This window comes from Tenrec ecaudatus, chromosome 7 (assembly GCF_050624435.1).
Source record: "Tenrec ecaudatus isolate mTenEca1 chromosome 7, mTenEca1.hap1, whole genome shotgun sequence".
Taxonomy (NCBI): domain Eukaryota; kingdom Metazoa; phylum Chordata; class Mammalia; order Afrosoricida; family Tenrecidae; genus Tenrec; species Tenrec ecaudatus.
The window spans coordinates 16,153,589-16,166,640 of NC_134536.1; the positions used below are offsets into that span (position 1 = coordinate 16,153,589).

Sequence of the window (13,052 nt, forward strand, 5' to 3'; positions counted from 1 at the left end):
AGGAAGACTAAGTCTAGCCGCCCTCAGTTCTAAGGCGCCAAGACCAATGTGTTCGTTCTTCCGGCAGATCATTGAATGCATTCAATATTCTCTGCTCCTTTGAACCTGGAGCCCTAGTGGCATAGTGGGTATGAGTTGGGCTGCTACCCTCTGGGTCAACAGTTTGAAGCCTCCAGCCACTCCTCCAGAGAAAGAAGAGGCTTAAGTTGCAGTCTCAGAAACCCACTGGGTGATTCCTCCCTGTCCCACTGGGTCCCTGGGAGTAGGAATTGGCTAAATGGCAGTGAGTGAGCTGCCAGCCCTTGTCACGGTTGGCTCTGCATGCGCATAAGAAATTGAAGATGTCATGGTTTGGATCAGGTGCACCACAGTCCTCAAGGCGATACCTACACTTTTTAATACACTTTTAAAGCGTCTTTTGCAAAAGCTTTGCTCAGTGCAGTACATTATTTGATCTCGTGACAACTACTTCTGTGGCAAAGTTACCAATAGCTGGGGACAAGACTGTTCTTGGAATAAATGGTCATTATTAACAGTTTCCTTTGAAAACTAGCTGGTGGAGCAAGAGTGCTCCGGAAAACCTCCCTGCTCCTCAACCGTGAACATCTTACTTCTCTGTTGCACACCGTGCATTATTGCCAAGTGATGGAGAGTGGAAAACAGAGGTGGCAAAAACGGGAATAACTGCTGAGCTCCAGGCCACAAAAGGAATCTGTGGGCTCCCACGGTATGAAAAATTTGCAAAGGTGGGAAAAGAAAACACGTGGGTCCTGCTGAAGCATCACAAAGGGACCTCTATTTGTTCCTGTAGTTTCCTATTTGGACAGGTTAACTTGTAGGAGCCAACGTGTTCTCTTTTGCCTCAGAAGCTCCCAGAAAGTCCAGATGATCCTTGTGGGGCTCATTTGTAATTTCCCAGTTACCAGGGCCTTGAATGTACACTTCTGAAGGGTAAGATGATTCTTACAAGGTTTTGGTAACATCAAGACAGGAAGAAGGACGGATAGAGTGCTCCTTAGAGACAAGGAGGGCAGGACTTCATCTTATATACTTTGGACATGCTGGCCAGAAAAACCAGTCCCTGGAGAAGGGCATCTTGCTTGGCCAAGTGAAAGAGCAGTGGGAAAGAGTATGACGCTCAGGAGAGGGGTTGACACCATGGCTGCGGCAGTGGGCTCAGACATAGGAACACACATGAGGGTGGGTCAGGACCAGACAGTGTTTCCTTCTGTTGTCCATAGGGTCACTATGGGTCAGAGCCAACTCAATGGCACCTCACAACAACAAAGATGAGCATCGAGAGGAAGTTTTTTAAGTTACTTCCCTATTATTAATAATGTACAACCTTCAGGCACCGTAGAAACTTTACTTTCCACTGACTTGCTCCATAATTGAAGAAATGGTCTCAAAGCCCCACCTCCATCTCTGGATTGCCTGCACAGGGTGTATTCTGTTGCTCTGGATGCTGGATCACTCCGCCTGGATCACCAGCTCTCGCCTCAAACTCACCATGACGGGGCTTGAACTGGCCAGATCATCAATTAGCCCTGCTCCTGACCATCCCATTCTGCAGGGACATGTATCCTTCCCCCTCTCTGCTTCAGACTCTATTGCTTCTCTCTCCCACATACTCCACCGTAAGTGACTGCCGATTCTTTCTTTAGAATGCCTCTCATTCTCCTCTTCCTTTTTTCCCATGGCACAAATACCAAAAGTCCAGCTTTGAGGCATGTATAAGCTATTTCAAAGGAGACCTAGTGATACATTGGGTTAAGCATTGGGCTGCCATCTACAAGGTTAGTAATTCTAACCCACCAGTGGCTCCACAGGAGAAAGATGAGGCTGTCTGCTTCCATAACGATTTACAGTCTAGGAAACCCGTCGAGGGTCCCTGTGAATCAAAATCAACTCAAAGGCTGTGGCTTGGTTGGGTTTAAGCCAACTGAATATTAGCCAAATCAGCCTTCATAGGCGAAGGCTCTCCTTCTCTTGTCTCTCCTGCGTGCCTCTGGAAGATCATTTTCATCAGAGACTGGTTCCATCACAGCTCTGCTATGCTTGAAGGGAGTCAAAGTTCTGCGTTGTTCAAAGGCCACACATGATCTCAACCTCTCTTACATTCCTGTGCTTAGTCACCGAGGGACCGATATGTACAAAGTCTTGATTTGGACATTACCTTTGAGAAGCTCACAGTCAGTAAGAAAGAGGCCACACATATACAAATGCAGGCCCTACAAGGTAGCAGGGTCCAAGCAATATCGAGGCCCATTGAAGAGTAACCTTCTACCTCGGCGTGAGAGAAGGTTTAATGGCAGTTGCCTTTGATCAGAGAAGGTTGTGAAAGGGCAAATAAAGCGGGGAGAGGAGTGCAGGGATGAAGGGGAATGGCCATCTATGAGTATCAGTAAATAGTCCAAGGTCTGCTTCAGAGAGAGAAATGATGATTTTCAAACAATGAGGAAGAAAGGCTAGCGAAATCCTGTGGAAAACCTTGAAGTCATGGGGGATCGTTCCATGGACCATAGAAGTCACAAAGGATTCTTGCAAAGCATTGACACGACTCCACGATTGCATTGTGCACCTTGATAATAACTGGTTTAGTCACAATGAAATATTCAAAACAAAACAAGAAACCAGGGTCACTGGTTTGTTGGGTAATCCGAGAAGTTGTCTTTCTCAGAGATCTGAATGGCAAAGAGCCAGCCAAGCAACGGTCTAGGTGTTCTAAGAAAGGGCAAGTTGGAGCCACTCTTGCTGGCTTCAGACTGATGTGTGGAGAAGAGACGTGTTTGGTGTGTTGGGAGGGAAAGGAGATCGATGTGATTGCATCGCCATGAGTGAGGAAAGGTCAAGTAGAGAGAGTCTGGAAAGCAGCATAAGCCATAAGAAGGAAACTGGAGTTCATACCTCATGCATGACAGTTTTAATCAGATCATCATCGGAGCCAATTAATGGGTCTAGAACAGCATTCCTACTTTTAATGGGGCTAGACGGCAGAAGGAGAGCCCTCGTGGCACAGTGGGCATGTGTCGGGCTGTTGGCCATAAGGGCAGTCATTAGAAACCACCCCTCTCATACACTCACGAGGATTGTTCTACCCTGTCCCGTGGGGTTGTTGACTCTGAATTGACTCAGTGGCAATGAGGTTTTATTGAGACTAGAGAAGGGCAAGTGTATACTCAGGAAGCCCCAACATTCAGTCTTTTAATGTGGACATATTGCCAGGATTTTAACCCTGAGCTGTATCTATGAAAATGCCCCAAAGAACACACAGGCACATGATGAAGGAGGAGCTGGGGGCCTCTTCTGTCCTCGGAACACTCTGCTGGCCTTTTCTAGCCTGGAAGCCTGCGGAGCGTGTCTGGTTAGGCCAGAGGGTGGAAAGATCTCATTGGGTACGAAAACTAAGCCGCCTTAGGGAACAAAGGCGAATCTCTTTCAATAGATTCTACCAAGTGGATGGAGACCACTGAATGAAGCTGAGGTTCTTTCTGGGGATAAAAAAAAAAGTCTTTGCAGCTGTCACAGGAGCTATCCAGGGTGCTGGATGACCTGTTGCTTACTCAGGCTTGGTAGGTAGGCCCAGTTGCCAGTTATCCATGTTGGACCTAAGACTCCCAGGACATGGCACTCAACAAGACACCATCGCTTGTGCCAGGGCCTCCTGGCCTTATCGAACCTCGAAGTCAACAGTAGTCCTGAGCGATGCCTGTCCGATAGATCATGGAGCATCTTGTACATATGACACACAGAGAGAGAGAGATTATGGAGGCTCGTGACCATTTGAAATAATGAAAAAGCAGAACTGGGGAGCTCAGGGGTCCTACTCCGACTACCCAACCTGCTCATATAATTCCTCCCAGCGTCTGTGCCTAAACACACAATTGCAGGAGCCCTGCTTCTCCTCCACCCTCAATGATTGATGAACTCAGAATACAGCCAGCCTCCCCCTCTCCCTGAAATAGTGTCCTTGACTTTGCTTTTAAAACTATGATGACTGGAAGCCATTACTCAATTCTGGAATAATCAAGTTTGTACCATAAGCAGTGGATGAAAAGTTCTCTGCTTTCAAAGTCCAACACTTTACCTCTTCAACTAAAACCACTCAGTGCATTAGACTAATCTGATGACTTCTCATTTCTAACACTCTTCTGAAGTCACAGGGAAACGTCAGGGAGCTGCTGCACCTTTAGGACTTCCCGTCTATAAGTCAGGCCCTTCACTGTCCTCCGATGTGTCTGAGGGGCAGTGTGCTTGGTAAAGGACCAAAGGAAACCCTTCTCAGTTCCAAGCGACCAAGACACGAGTGAGACTATGCAGCCAGAAACCTTTAAACTTGTCCTTTTATACACACAAACAAATCAAATACCCGGAAATTCTGCTAAAGCACAAAGGATATAAACGACACAGTCTAAGACTAGTACCAGTGTCCATCTGTCAGTGTGCTGGACTGCAGTGGCTTGAGTGTTGTAAGGAGGCTGAACCGTGGGGTGACCATGAATTGGAGTTGACTCAGCAAACAAAATCATGGCCCAGTTATGCCTTTCTTTAAATGAACAGCCAATCAATTTTGTCTTCCTTTATAGTCTCACAACTTCCCACACTCCAGATTACCTGCTGGTCTTCACAGTTGCTCCTTCCTGTAACCGTACACCCATTCCCTCTCCCTTCAGCTGGCTTTCTGGGTTGACCCTATAGGCCTAATTTTAAGTCAGGAATGGTCTCTGAGAGACTGACCCAACGGCCACTGGAACAGGGTGAAATCCAGACTCCCAGAGCCCACCCTCAGTCCTATGGAGGCACCGGCTACACGAAAGTCTTTGGGATGGCCGGTCTACTTGTCCATGTGTCCCACTGAAGCATATGCTCTGGGTGGACAGAAACACTGCCTTCCCTTTCATTGTAACTCCAGGGCCTTGGAGTGTTCCCATGAACAGAGGTGTGCAGAGAAGAGATGGAAGAGTTAGAGAACTTCATGCTCTTGAACCTTCTGCCCTAACTCGAAACGTTCATGATCCTACTTTGTTCTAAGCTTCTTTCAGAACATTGGACTCACTTGAAGAGTCTTGATGTAAGTGACTTCACAACTTAAATAGAGGAGCCAGTGAGTGTGCTCAGCTGCTAACTCAAAAGTGGAAGGTTGGAGTCTACCAAGAGGCACCTTGGGGAAAAAAGGTCTGGTAATCTCCTTCCCCCCAAATCAGCTGTTGAAAACCCTATGGCTTTAGGGGAAAAATAATACAAAATCATGGAGCACAGTTCTACGTGGACAGACCTGGGGTCATCATGGGTTTGTTGGAGGGCTTGTTGTTGTTATTTTTCCACATCATGATATAAGATGTTTCTGAAGCCAGGTAGAAACTGCATTTTTACACAGAACCATTTCAATGACATCCTATCATTGGTGTGCACATACAGGATGGAGGTAAGTGTGATATACAAAATAACAAGCAGAACATTTTCAAAAATATTTCAAATTGAGATAATGCCACACCCAAATAGCATCTATTTTGATAAGCTAACGTTTTCTTCAGTGATTTTTTTCTATTCTTTTCAAATATCTCCTGTCCTGATGCTTTAATGCTTAGAGAAAAATTTAAATTTATGTGAATTTATATAGTCTGTACCTAAATAATGAGCAACTATGAGAGTATAATTTCTGAGATATTCCCTATTATTCCTTAGAGAAAGGTCATTTTTACTCTCAATTGCAATAAATTCATATTTATAACAGACTGTATTGTCCTCCGTCACATTGACATTTAGGTGGGCTTTTCTTTTCTTTATCTATCCTGACTTGACGTTCTAATTTTAGCAGGAGTCCCTGGGTGGGTGGCACAAATGGTTAAGTGCTTGCTACTAATCAACAGTTCGCAGTTAAAACTGACTCAGAGGCGCCTCAGGAGAAAGGCCTGGTGATCTATTTCTGAAAGATCACAGGCTTTGAAAACCCTATGAAGCACAATTCTATTCTGACATACATAAGATGACCATGAATTAAAATCCACTGGATAGCAACTGGTTTGGTTTGCTTCTGTGATTTTGTTTTTATCGTGAGTACAAATATACCATCTCCCCAAATCAATTTTAGGATTTGTAAGGTTATGAATCAGGTCTTACATATCTCTTGGATCTCTTCAAAACATCTCACAGGGAAAAAGTAAGAGCACAATAAGCACGAACAATCGCAACGTTCGATTTAGTAAACAATGATTATTTCTCTGGACTTTCAAGGAGGAGTCACATTACGATGCACCAGCCAAATCTCATCATAAAGTGCTGTTGGTAGATAGCCACACCTGTTAATTTGCATATTATTGGTGGCTGCTTTCCAGCGACAAAGACATGGTTGAGATGTCGGGGCCCGAAGGTGGCCTGTAAAACTGGAAATATTCACTATCGGGCCTTTTACAGAAAGGGCGCTGATCCCTGCTTGAAAGCATTTTTATAGGTGAGGAAATACAGTCTCAGATAAATGGTTCTTCCGAGTTTGCAGATGAACCTGCTAGCAAGGTTAATGCTGTGTGTCCCGTTGAGAGGTCACGGTTCTCAGTGGTTTGTCTGTTGTGATTTAGTCAGGTATGCTACGTGATGATGTAGTTCTTTCCATGATGCTCTCTGATAAGAGTGAAATAACCTCCATGGTGGGATCAGCTATAAACCGCTCACCAGTGGAAAAGGAGTTTCCGCGGGGTATGTGGTGTGCTACCTGTATATGGACATGCTGGCCAAGCTCCCTGGCTTTTGCTTGATCTAGATCCTGCATCAGCTGACCTCCAGTGCTTTGGACTTGAGCTAATGACTTGCCTTGAGATTCATTAGGCTCCACACCCTGTGAGCAAGAAGCTTGATGTCTTACTTGCTCATCTTGGGTGAGACAGTCTCTACCGTCTCTTAGACAGCAGCCTGTCATCTGATCCACCAGTTGTGAGTTCATCAGTACCTATAGCTACATGAATAAAGGAGTCTGCATCCGACATCTGATCTGCAAACTTGGGACTTTTCAGCCTCTAAAACCACATAAGCCATTTCCTTGATGAAAAATCTCTCTCTATATAGATAGATAGATAGATAGATAGATAGATAGATAGATAGATAGATAGATAGATAGATGATATAGATATATATATAACTGGTCTTCCTAGAGAACTCGAGGACTCAGCCTAAACCAATCTATCCTTTAAATTTACCTCTCTCGGATGGTTTGTCACCACCACATTCAATGCTTGACTAACGTAATAGTGTTTTAGATTTTATAAAATCAAATGAATAGTAAAACCACAAATGAAGATAATGGTCAAAAGATCTTCAAGGACTGATGCTAACCAGAAACCAAAATGTAAATTTAATTTTCTCTAAATGAAGCAAGCATTAGCTAGTAACATTTTAAAATATATGCGTTTATATACATGTTTGTAGAAAATGGAACTAAACGTAATGAAACAGAGTTTCTAACAATATTTTTGAGGTCTGTCTGCATATGTGTGTGTTTGTATTAAAACAAAGCCCTGGTGATGTAGCAGTTACACGTTGTGCTACCAACCACAAGGTTAGCAGTTCGAAACCACCAGCCAGCTCCTCAGGAGACAGACAGTGCTTTCTACTCCTGTAAAGAGTTATAGTCTCAGAAAGTCACAGGGGGAAGTTCTATCCTGTCCTACAGGATCACAATGGGTCGGCATTGACTTGATGGCAGTGAGTTTTTTATATACCAAAAATAAAATTGCCATTGAGTGCATCCTGACCCATAACTACACCAAGGACAGAGCAGAATTGCCCCATGGGGTTTCCAAGGCTGTCATCCTTCTGGAAGCGGAGTTTCACATCCCTTCCTGTGGAGTAGTTGGTGAGTCTCAAACCACCAGCCCTCGGAGCACCAGGCCTCGTTATGTACAGGTCACACACAGATGTTATACACATATCGCCATCTAGTTTAAGCAAGATTTATTATCACAGATTGCTTTTAATTTTATAAAATAATACCAAGCAACCAAAAGGTCAAAACTTTACAGCAAGAGTTCTAAAAGATCATGAAGGTCATGCGTGCCAGGGAAAGTGCACTCCCCCAGGTGACCTTACACGCTGCATTGCAAAGACAGCCACGCTACCTGACGAAGCTATGACTAGCTAAGACCATGACCCGCTTGGCCATGAGAGGGAAAATTCACAGGATGGACCGCCCTGAAGGTTTTCCCCACGTCGGAGGAATGAAGAGGGCAGCAAAAAGTTACGAGCGTCCCTTCTTCTGCTGGTGGTTTTGAACTGCTGATCTTAGCAAGCCAGCTCACAATCCACTATGCTGTCAGGACTTTCGACTTCTTCCATCAGCATCTATAAACTCTGGTTTTCACCTGGGTTTTTCGAGGGAATGAAACAAACTACACTGAAAGCATTGCTAGTGTTTCTAAACTAAGAGTCACTGAAGCTGAGAAAGCAAAGAACAGATAAAGATGTCCCAACAGTTAGACAAGCATGAAGTCCGGATGGCACGGTGGTTCAGTACTCACCTGCTCACCAAAACGGTGGACACTTAGAACCGACTAGTCCCACGAGAAAGCTGTGGCACTCTGCTCTGCTCAAGAGGACAGCAGGGAAATCCCTATGTGACAATTCTATAGGTTGGCTACGTGTGGTGGGTACATAAGCTGGTGTCAATATGAGGACTAAGAATGTAGGGGTGGAGCCCAGACTGTCAATCAAGATAGCTAATGAGGCCTCCATGTGGACATGACCTTCTCCTGAGGATTCTGGGAACTCCTATTTTAACTCCTGGGAGGTAGGAGGCACTCTGGGCTCACTCATGGTGAGATATTTCTGAGGAGAAGCCACATGAAGGTACCCTGAGGCAGTCAGAGTTTCAGACCTGAAGGAACCAGTGGAGACCCCTGCCAGCACTGAGATGCTTCCAATACTACTCGATTCACAAGACTTCCTACCGACTGGCCTGTGATCTTCCTGTACTCAGTGTCATTGCATGTGTTTCCTGAGTCTGAGGAGGACTTTATAGATTGGTATCGGACACATGGGCTAAGGGAGGACTCAAGGACTTGATCTGCACTGGGCTGGGATGTTTTCTCAATATTCAGTTGCTCTTGCATATAAACCTCTTTCTTACACACACGAGTGTCTATGAATTTGTTTCTCTAGTCTACCCAGACTAACACACTATGAGACACAATCACTCCATGGTAAAGGTTTTGCTGAAGTTTTATGCTTGCGGTATATAATAATAATGTACTTTAAATCACTTAGGTCCTGTGCGACGAAGAATATTTACCACAGGTAATTCACACACACACACACACAGATGCACACACAGAGATGCACACACACACACAAAGCAATAAACTCACTGACCCATGTGACCATCAAGGAGGGGTGAAACTATACCTAATGGTTTCCAAGACTGTAACACTTTACAGGGGAAGAGAATCTCATCTTTCTCCTGTGAAGCAGCTGGTAGTTTTGAACTGCTGACCTTTCGATTAGCAGCCCAACATGTAACCACTCTGCCACAGATATCTTAGGGTTCCTCAGCACAGATATTTTAGGTACCAAAACTCTCTTATGTAATATGACAATATAGATGAGGCAGAAATAAAACACACCTGACAGCTTATCAAAGAAGTTGTCTAACTATGAACCAGAAAAGTATCAATGCAAGAAATTGGGCTGGGGGTGGTGGTGGAGAAACATGACATGTTGGCAGCTTATACCTGTTTGGTAAGATGAGATGTACTACAAGGCACCAGTACTGAATCTCATTGTGTCATTTTATCCAAAGGTGGGACCACCTGTCTGTTAGTGTGTTGCAGTGCTCTGGCTTGTGTGTTGTTGTGATGTGGAAGCTGTGTCACTCGTATTTCAAATGGCAGCAGGCTCACCCAAAGTGAACGGGCTTCAGTGGAGCTCTCAGACTAAGAACAAACAATAAAAAAGGACTTGGCTCCCGTGTCATAGGAAGGAGCCACAGAAAACCTTATGCATGGGTTCGAAACACAGTCAGATACAGAAGGCCTATTGAATGGAAGTAGAACTTTGCCCTAGAGAGTGCCGGGGAATAGGTCCTGGGTCAGAGGACATTTGAAATGTGACTGAGGAGGAGCTGCTTTCTTGCAGTGGAGGTGACCTTGGTGATACGAATCAGGTATGGAGCCTTCAGGATCTTCATTTGCTGACAGGGAAAGAACAACAGCTGCAAAAATATGCTAATGATCAGAATTTGAAATGTATGAATCTAGGAAAACTGAAAGTCATTAAAAGTGAAATGGAATGCATAAAGATCAAGATCCTAGGCATTAGTGAGCTGAAATGGATTGGTACTGCCATTTTGAATGGACAATCATAAGATTTACTACGCTGGGAATAACACAATCAAGAGAAATGACTTGGAATTCGTTGCCAAAAAGGTCATTGCAAAATCAATAATGAAGTGTAATGTTGTCTGTGATAGGATTATATCTATCCACTGCAAGAAATTTCAGTCACTAAAAAGTTATTCAGATTTATACACTAACCACAGAAGCCAGTGATGAAGAAATCGAAGAATTGTACCAACCACTTCAGTTGGAAGTTGGTCTCATTATGCACTGATAATTACTGGTAATTGGAATGCAAAGTTAGAATCAAAGAGGAAAGAGTGGTTGGAAAATATGAAGTTGGTGATGGAAACAAAGCTGAGATCATATGATAGACTTCTGAAAAAACCAACAACTTGTTCATAGAAACGACTTCCCCAGATGGAACATGCAGAAATCAAATGGGCTATATCTGTGGGGAGACACAATGGAGAAGATGAATATCAGCAGCTCATACTAGTCCAGGGGCTGATTGTGGAACAGACCATCAATTGCTCATATGTAAGTTCAGCATAAAGCCAAAGGAAATTAAAACAAGTCCATGAGAGCCAAAATATGACCTTGAGTCTATCCTATCTGAATTTCAAGCACAGATCTGACCTATTGACCACTATGACAGAAGAACTGATGAGCTCTTGGAGGACATCAAGTATATCATATATGAATAAAACAAGAGTTCTTTAAAAAGACAAGAAGGAAAAAAATCAAAGTGGATGTCAGAAGACACGCTGAAACTTGCTTTTAATCACAGAGTAGCAAAAGCAAATGGAAGAAGTGATGAAATCAAAGAGCCTAATAGAAAATTTATAAGGGTAGCTCATCAAGACAAAGACAAGTATTATAATGACATGTGCAAAGACCTTGAATTAGAAACCAAAAAGGTGGGACATGCTCAGGATATATGAAACTGGAAGAACTCAATAAAAAAAAATCAAGACGAGTTGCATTCTTGAAAGATTCCATGGGCAATGTATGGAATGATACAGGGAGTGTCAAAAGAAGATGGAAATGATGCACATAGTCACTATACCAAACAGAACTTATTAGCGTTCCGCCATTTCAGGAGGTAGCATGTGAACATGAACCAGTGGTGCCGAAGAAAGAAAGTTCAAGAAGCACTGAAGTGGTGCCGAAGAAAGAAAGTTCAAGAAGCACTGAAAGCATGAGCCAAGTCAAGGCTCCAGGAATTGATGGAAGGCCAGTTGAAGTCTTTCAGCAAGCTGAAGAAGCACTGGAAGGACTCACTTGTCTATGCTAGGAAATTTAGAAGAGAGATATTTGGCCAATTGACTGGAAGAAATGAATATTTTTACCTATTCTAAAGAAAAGTGACCCAACAGAAAGTTCGAACTCTAGAACCATATCACTAATCTCACATGCCAGTAACATTTTGCTGACGACCATCCAACAGTATATTAAAGATCCAGCAGCAGTACATTTCTAGGGCTCTCCCAGGGGTTGAGGCCAGATTCAGAAAAGGACTTAAAATAAGGGATATTATTGCTGATGTCAGATGGATCTTGGCCAAATGGAAAGACTATCAGGAAGATGTTTGCTTTTGTTTTCTATACCATGCCGGGCATTCAGCTGTGTGGGTCACAAACTACGGACGACCTTGAAAAGAATAGGATTTCCAGACCACTCGTTGTTCTCATGAGGAAAGTAGGCAGAGGGGGTTATGCAAACAGAACAAAGAAATGCTGTGTAGTGTAAGATCAGGAAGGATACCTTCAGGACCAAGGGCGTGAGGGACGATGCTGGTAGAGTGGAGGGTGAGTGGGTTGGAAAGGGGGAACTGATTACAAGGAGCCACATGTGACCTCTTCCCTGGGAGAGGGACAGCAGAGAAGGGGGGGAAGGGAGACTCCAGATAGGGCAAGATATGACAAAATAACGATGTATAAATTACCAAGGGCACATGAGGGAGGGGGGAAAGGGGAGGGAGGGAAAAAAAAGAGGACCTGATGCAAGGGGCATAAGTGGAGAGCAAATGCTTTGAGAATGATTGGGGCAGGGAATGCATGGATGTGCTTTATACAATTGATGTATGTATATGTATGGATTGTGATAAGAGTTGTATGAGTCCCTAATAAAATATAAAAAAAGAAAAGAGGAGAAAAAAATGATTAGGGCAAAGACTGTACAGATGTGCTTTATACAATTGATGTATGTATATGTATGAACTGTGATAAGAATTGTATGAGCCCCAATAAATTGTTAAAAAATTAAAAATTAAAAAAATAAAAAGCAATTGGTTAAAGGCAAAAAAAATAATAATAAAATCAGGAAGGGTGTGTGACAAGGTTGTCTCCTCTCATCTTACTTATTCAATCTGTCTGCTGAACAAATCATCAGAGAAGCAGGACTACATAAAGAAGAGTGTAGCATCAGGATTGGAGGAAGGCTTATTAACAACCTGCGGTGTGCAGATGAAACAACGCTGCTTGCTGAAAGTGAGGAGGACTTGAAGCACTTGCTGATGAAGATGAAGGATTTCAGCCTTCAGTCTGGATTACAGCTCAAAGTAAGGAAGATCAAAATCCTCATCACTGGGCCAATAGGTAAATGGAGAAAAAGTAGAACTTGTCAAAGATTGTGTCTTGCTTGGATCCATAATCAATACTCACGGAAGCAGCAGTCAAGAGATCAAAAGACGAATTGCATTAGGAAAATCTGCTGCACAAGACGTCTTTA

At 43.5% G+C, this 13,052-nt stretch overlaps 1 protein-coding gene across 1 annotated transcript in view; it reads right to left on the reverse strand.

The window, feature by feature from the left end:
* Positions 1-13,052, reverse strand: part of ESR1 (estrogen receptor 1) — a 345,467-nt gene that overhangs the window by 283,916 nt on the left and 48,499 nt on the right. The gene's annotated exons all lie outside the window — the stretch shown is intronic.